The sequence below is a fragment of the Mustela erminea genome, chromosome 11 (assembly GCF_009829155.1).
Source record: "Mustela erminea isolate mMusErm1 chromosome 11, mMusErm1.Pri, whole genome shotgun sequence".
Classification (NCBI taxonomy): domain Eukaryota; kingdom Metazoa; phylum Chordata; class Mammalia; order Carnivora; family Mustelidae; genus Mustela; species Mustela erminea.
This window is the reverse complement of record NC_045624.1, coordinates 10650599-10658641: the sequence shown is the minus strand read 5'-3', so window position 1 is coordinate 10658641 and position 8043 is coordinate 10650599. Positions and strand designations below refer to the sequence as shown.

Sequence of the window (8043 nt, the reverse complement as noted above, 5' to 3'; positions counted from 1 at the left end):
TTAAAAACCGAAAAAAGAACAAAACAAATTCTGGAGCTGAAGAATACAATAAGTGAAGTGGAAAAATTCACCGAGACTCAAGAGCAGAATTAGAAACTCACTGGAGAGAGATGAAAACAAAACACACAAACCAAAATGGGATATTGCAAAAGAAGTACTAAGAGGGTAGTTTATAGTTAAAACTCCTACATTAAAATAGAACAAAGGGTGAAAATCAGCAGCCCTACTTTATACCTCAAAGGACTAGAAAAAGAAGAAAAATCAAATACTGAATTAGCAGAAGGAAAGAAATAAAGATGAGGACAGAGGTAAATGAACTAGAGAATAGAAAACCCTCAATAGAAGAAAGAATGAAAGTACAAATTGGTTTTCAAAAAAATTCAACAATATTGTCAAGCAATATTTTTTTATTTGCTTAGCAAGCTAACAACAAAAAAGATACCTAGAATAGTCAGAGTTAAAGAAACAACTAGAAGAGTAGTTACAGGGACTGGAGGAGGGAGGAGTGGGGAGTAATTTAATGGGAACAGAGTTTCCATTTAGGATGAGCGAGTTCTGGAGATGGATGCTGATGATGGTAATGATACACAATGTGAATAATTTAATGCCACCAGACTCTACATTTAAAAATCATTAAAATTTTACGTATATTTTTCCACAATAAAATGTTAAAGAAGTGCTTCAGTTAATAACTATACAAAAAGCTGTCTTTGTTGATTACATCACCATAATGAGAGGTGCCCAATCTGGCTTCATAGGACCATAATTTTAAAAAGACAATACTGAAGAGTAATAAGCTTCTATCTCACCAATTATGAAGACAGTGAAATAAACAAGGAAGAAACTCTGAATTCTGTTTAAAATGGCATCCAAGTAAATGATGAAAAGTTGTGGAAAACTAATCCAATCAGAATTATATAACAATTTTAAGAGCCATTTCAACTTATGATAAAGTCAATGGAAGTCCATTTGAAAATTTTTAAATGGGACTGGAAGCTAAAACTTTGAGCACTGATTTAATGTTAACCTTTATTTCTGGCTTATGTTAATTGCCAATACAGCAAGATTGGCTCACCTGTAGAAATTCTTGGATTAATTTTCCTACCAGTATTTTTAGTGTTTGAATCAATTCATCTTAAAATTGTTTGGGGGGACACCAAGAGGTGTGAGGTAGGTTTGAAATAACTGACATCACTTACCTTTCATGGTGGTAAAAAGCCCTCTGGATTTATGAAACAGGAGTGAGTGATTCTCAGGCTAATGTTTTTGTAGAAAATGTGTTTTTCTATAGTCATCAACTAAGCATTTTCTTTAGTTTTGAAAGCATTCTTTTTATTAAGGACTTTCACTTGAATAACAGTTTTAATTTGATGTTCAGTTGTTTGTCAGATAAGTCATTAATGACTTTTTTTTAAATTAGGGGTTTTAATTTTAGTGCAGTTTTTAGTTTACACAAAAATCAAGTGCTAAATTGAGAAAGTTCTGTATACTCCCTCACCCTCCCTAATAGGTTCTCCTATTTTTAATATCTTGCATCATTTATGGTACATTTGTTATAACTAATGGGCCAATATTGCTATATTTTATTCACTGAAGTCCACAGTTTACATTAGTATTCACACTCATGTACATGAGAGTTGTACGTGGCATGAGTTTTGACAATGTATAATGACATATATCCACTGTGACAGTATCCTACAGAATAGTTCCACTGCTCTGCAAGTCTGCTGTGTTCTACCTACTCATCTTTCCCTCTCTTCCCATCTAACCCTTGGCAACCACTGATCTTTTTAAGTTTTTATTTAAATTCCAGTCCGTTAACACACACTGGAACATTAGTTTCAGGTGTAGGATTTAGTGATTCAACACTTCCACACACCGGGTTCCAACAAGTGCACCATCATCCCCATCCCCTATTTCACCCAACCCCTGCTCACCTCCACTCTGGTAACTATTAGTTCTCTAGTTAAGAGTCTATTTCTTGGTCTGTCTTTCTCTTTTTTTTCCCCTTTCCTTATTTGTGTTGTTTCTTAAACTCCACATGAGTGAAATTATATGGTATTTGTCTCTTTCTGACTTATTTTGCTTAGCATAATACTCGGCAGCTACATCCACATCATTGCAAATGGCAGATTTCATTCCTTTCGGTGACTGAGTAATATTCCCTCGTGTGTGTGTGTGTGTGTGTGTGTGTGTGTGTACATGTACCACATATTCTTTATCCATTCATCAGCTGATGGACACTTGGGCTGTTTCCATGATTTTCTATTGTAGATAATGCTGCTATAAACTTCATGGTGCATGTATCCCTTTGCATCAATATTTTTTTTATTCTTCGGGTAAATACCTAGTAGTGCAATTGCTGGATCATAGGGTAGTTCTATTTTTAGTTCTGTTTTTTTGAGGATGCTCCATAATGTTTTCCAGAGTGGCTGCACCAGCTTGCATTCCCACCAACAGTGCAAGAGAGCTCCCCTTTCTCCTCATCTTCACCAACACCTGTTGTTTCTTGTGTTGATTTTAGCCATTCTGAGAGGTATGAGGTGATATCTCATTGTAGTTTTGATTTGTATTTCCCTGATGATCAGCATCTTTTCATGAGTCTGTTGGCCATCTGTGTGTCTTCCTTAGAAAATGTCTATTTGTGTCTTCTATTTGTTCATTGGATTATTCATTTCTGGGGTATTAGGTTTGATAAGTTCTTTACAGATTTTGGATACTAGCCCTTTATCAGACATGTCATTTGCAAATGTCTTCTCCCATGCAGTATGATGCCTTTTAGTGTTGTTAGTTATTTCCTTCACTATGCAGAAACTTTTTATTTTGATGAAGTCCTAACAGTTTATTTTTGCTTTTGTTTCCGTTGCCTTGGGAGACATATATAGGAGAAAGTTGCAATGGACGATGTCAAAGAGGTTACTGTCTATTCTCTAGAAGTCTCATATTTAGGTCCTTAATCCATTTTTAATTTGTTTTTTGTATATGATGTAAGAAAGTGGTCCAGTTCATTCTCTTGCATGTTCCTGTCCAGTTTGCCCAACATCATTGGTTGAAGAGACTTTTTCCCTTTGGATGTTCTTTCCTGTTTTGTCAAAGACTAATTGACCATACAGCTGTGGGTTCCTTTATGGGTTTTCTGCTCTGTTCCATTGATCTGTATGTCTCTTTTTCTTCCAGTACCACCCTGTCTTAATGACTGCAGCTTTGTAATATAGCTTTAAGTCTGGAATTGTGATGCCACCAGCTTTACTTTTCTTTCACAAGGTCGCTTTGGCTATTTGGGGTCTTTTGTGTTTCCAAACATATTTTAGGATCCTTTGTTCTAGCTCTGTAAAAAAACACTGGTGGTATTTTGGTACAGATTGCATTAAATGCATAGATTGCTTTGGGTAGTTCAGACATTTTAGCAATATTTGTTCTTCCAATCCATGAACATGGAATGTCTTTCTATTTCTGTGTGTCATCTTCAATTTTTTTCATCAGTATTTTACAGTTTTCAGAGTACAGATCTTTCACCTCTTTGGATAGGTTTATTCCTAAGTATTTCACTGTTTTTGGTGCAGTTGTAAATAAGATAAAATTCCTCAATTGCTCTTTCTTCTTTCTAATATCTCCATAGTTTTGCCTTTTCCAGAATGTCATGTAGTTGAAACCATAAAGAATGTAGCCATTTCCTATTGGCTTCTTTCACCAAGCAATATGCTTTAAGGTTTCTCCATGTCTTCTGTGGCTTTATAGGACCTTTCTTTTGACTGGAATAATATAATAGTTCATTGTATGGATGTACCACAGCTTGTTTATCTCCTTTATCAAAAAACATCTTTGGAACTTTTAAGTTCTGATAATTATGAGTGAAACCACTATAAACATTTATGTACGGGGCTTTTGTGGCCATAAGTTTTCAGCTCCTTTAGATGAATACCAAGGAGCATGATTTTCTGTATCAAATGGTAAGAGTATGCTTCGTTTTGTAAGCAGGCACCAAACGATCTTCCAAAGTGACTGTACCATTTTGCAATCCCACCAGCAATGAATAAAAGTTCCTATTGCTCCACATCCTTGCTAGCATTTGGTATTGTCGGGGTTTGGGACTATTGTCATTCTAATAGATGTGCAGTAAGTGGTATCTCATTCTTGTTTTAATATGAAACTCTCTGATGATATATGCTACTGAGTATCTTTACAGGGTCTTCCTTGCCATCTGTATATCTTCCTAACACCTAAGGTGTTTCTTCGTATCTTTTGCACATTTATCCAAGGCACTTTATTCTTAGAGCAATTTTATATTCTCTCCAAAACTGAGTGGAAGGTATAGTGATAACTTATATACTTCTGTCCTCCACAGATGTATAAACATCTCCCACCAGAGTGGTACACTTATTATCTTTGATAAACCTACACTGGCACATCATTATCACCTGGAATGCATTGTTTACCTTAGGGTTCACTCATAGTGTACAGTCTGTGTATTTAGACAAGTGTATAATTATGTGTATCCACCAGTATAGTATCATACAGAAAAGTTTACTGCCCTAAAAATCATATGTACTCTACCCCCTCCCCTTCCTCTCTCTCTCTGTCTCTCTCTGCTAGTCCCTGGCAACCAATGATCTTATAACTGCTTCCATAGTTTTGGCTTTTCAGAGTATCATAGAGTTGAAATCATATAGTATGTATGTTTTTTCAGATTGGCTTCTTTCAGTAGTAAGAACGCAAGTAAGTAAGTTTCCTTTATGTTTTGTCCTTGGTTGATAGTTAATGTCTTTTTAATGCAGAATGCTATTCCATTGTCTGGATAAATGGTAACTTTATCCATTTACCTACTGAAGGACATCATGGTTGCCTTCAAGCTGAGGCAGTTCTAAATCTGCCTTAAACATTTGTGTGCAGATATTTATGCAGATATAAACTTTCAAATCATTTGGGGAAATACCCAGTAGTGCAATTGGTAGATCACATGGGAAAAGAATGTCTAGTTTTGTAGTAAACTATCAAACTGCCTTCCAAAGTGGCTGTGACATTTTGTATTCTCTCCAGCAATGAATAGAAGTTCCTATGGCTCCACATCCTAATCACTATTTGCTGTTATCAATGTTCTGGATTTTAGCCATTGTAAAGACATATAGTGATATCTTATTGTTTTAATTTGCATTTCTCTGATGACATATGATATAGAGCTTCTTTTCATGTGTATATTTGCCATCTGTATATCTTCTTTGAAGATATGTCTGTTAGAATGTTGGCCCATTTCTATTGGGTTGTTCATTTTCTTGTTGAGTTTTGAATTCTTTGTGTATTTTGGACTCAAGTCATTTTTCCTGCATGTGCAAAGGTTTTCTCCAGTCTGTGGCTTGACTTGTCATATTTTTAACAGTGTCTTTCACAAAGCACAACTTTTTAATCTTAATGAAATGCAACTTATTAATTGCTTTTTTTGATGATGAAGAGTTTTTCGTTTTCAGTGTGTTCAGATTGTTTCTTCTTTGAAGACAGGACTGGTGAGTTCCCAGCTCTTTAAAAGCTCAAATAAAAACCAGAAATCACTAATTTCTCTTTGAATTTTTATTGGGATGTCCACCAAGTCAGAAATGGATTTATTTTTATAACAATACTGAAAATAAAGCATGATCATTCCTATACTACTTTATTCTTACTGCTGAAACATATTACCACAACTTAGTGGCTTAAAACACCATAAACATATATCCTGTAATTCTAAAGGTCCTATGTCGAAAGTGGGCCTGCAGGGTTGTGTTCTTTTTGAAAGCTCCAGGGAACAATTTTCCAGTCTGCCTACATTCTTTGGTTCCTTTCTCAGAGCCAGCAGCATAGCATGTTTCTCTTCCTCTCTGACCTCCTGCTTCCCTCTTACAAGGATTCCTGTGATTATAGTGACCCCTGTGAATAATGCATGATAATCTCTGCATTTCAAGATCTTTAACTAAATTCCTGGAATTTGGATGTCGACATCTTGAGGGGGGCTGTGTTATTTCTCTCTACAGATGCCCCAAAGATGCACTTGCTAATAATAAAGATGTTAGCTCTCAAAACTTTAACAATGAATTACTTTAAAAAATATTATCTCATTTGACTATTATTACCAAATAATTTCAAGAAGATAATGTGCTAGTGTGTCACACTAATTCTACATCTCTACATCACACTAATTCTTCATCTATCTCAAACAACAGGTTACCTAGTTTTCCTGTTTTGCTTTCTGCTTATAAAGCCCATAGAAAGAACCAATTTGCATTTCTTACATAATCATGTTTATGTCTCATGTGGATGTAAATGTGCTAAGAAAAATGAAAAATAATGTGGATCTTTTCTTATATAATATGCCCAGTGGAAGCACTGGGGCCACAATCCTAGAACTATAAGACAATAAAAACATTTTTTTTAAGATTTTATTTATTTATTTGACAGAGATCACAAGTAGGCAGAGAGGCAGGCAGAGAGAGAGGAGGAAGCAGGCTCCCTGCTGAGCAGAGAGGCCTATGCGGGACTGGATCCCAGGATCCTGGGATCATGACCTGAGCCAAAGGCAGAGGCTTTAACCCACTGAGCCACCCAGGCGCCCCGACAATAAAAACATTTTAAAGACATTTTTGAGATTAGATTCATAAGGATTGTACTCTGAAGAATCATACAGCAAGAGACAGAAAAGGAAGTCATTCTCTTCCAAGGTTATGAATCCTACCAGGGACATATGAGTGGGAATTCTGGAAGGATTACAAAACCAGTGAGAGTTCATAAGCATTGAGGGAAGCAGGTGAAGGCTTTCTGAGAGATCACTTGAAGAGCTTTTGAAAATGAGTATATGTTCAGTAGTTAGAGCAAAAGATTTAGTGTCTGTACTATTCTTCATGCTGGTGGTTGAAAGACAGGACAATGTATGTATTTCTCTAACTTCATAGTCCACATCTATAATGTGGAGAAAACATATTCAAATGGTATGCGTGATGTATATGGCTGAGGTCCTGAAACACAATAAATGCTAAACCAGCACCAATGTCATTATTATAATCTCACTGCTTTACATCCCAGTCTGATTCTTTAGTAGATGAAAATATGCACCTTCTTTTTTTAGGGGGTGAGATGAGTTTCTCCTTTTTTTTTTTTTAATTTTTTATTTTTTTTATTAGCATATAATGTATTATTAGCCCCAGGGGTACAGGTCTGTGAATCACCAGGTTTACACACTTCACAGCACTCACCATAGCACATACCTCCTCCAATGTTCATAACCCTACCACCCTCTCCTTACCCCCTCCCCCTGGCAACCCTCAGTTTGTTTTGTGAGATTAAGAGTCTCTTATGGTTTGTCTCCCTCCCAATCCCATCTTGTTTCATTTATTCTTTTTCTACCCCCCAATCCCCCGCATTGCCTCTCAACTTCCTTATATCAGGGAAATCATATGACAATTGTCTTTCTCTGACTGACATTTCTCTAAGCATAATACCCTCTAGTTCCATCCATGTCATCACAAATGGCAAGATTTCGTTTCTTTTGATGGCCGCATAGTATTCCATTGTTTATATATACCACTTCTTAATCCATTCATCTGTTGATGGACATCTAGGTTCTTTCCATAGTTTGGCTATTGTGGACGTTGCTGCTATAAACATTTGGGTGCACGTGCCCCCTCGGATCACTACATTTGTATCTTCAGGGCAAATATCCAGTAGTAAAATATGCACCTTCTTGAAAGGATTTATTCCCTTAGGGGTGGCAGCACAGCCTCTATAGGCACCCATTTATTTGCTATTAGCGCAACAGATCTTATAAACCACCTTGGGGACAAGAACTTTGAATCAGCAGAACTATTTTACATCCAAGTGTTACGTCCCATAAATTGTGATATCTGCCTCACGTTATAACCTTTGAGATATTCGCAAATCTTTCTGCATTCTATAAGAATCTATCTGTTCTTTCCCTTCCCAAATATATTTCCTCCAAAGATAAATATAAATGATCCTTGTTTCCATCCAGGGAAAATGTGTAGCAAAACTTTTTCCCTTAGGAAATTGGTATATAGGCAC

General features: G+C 36.2%; 1 protein-coding gene across 1 annotated transcript in view; it reads left to right on the top strand.

The window, feature by feature from the left end:
- Positions 1 to 8043, top strand: part of LOC116568943 (olfactory receptor 2A5-like) — a 97115-nt gene that overhangs the window by 48618 nt on the left and 40454 nt on the right. The window lies entirely within an intron of this gene.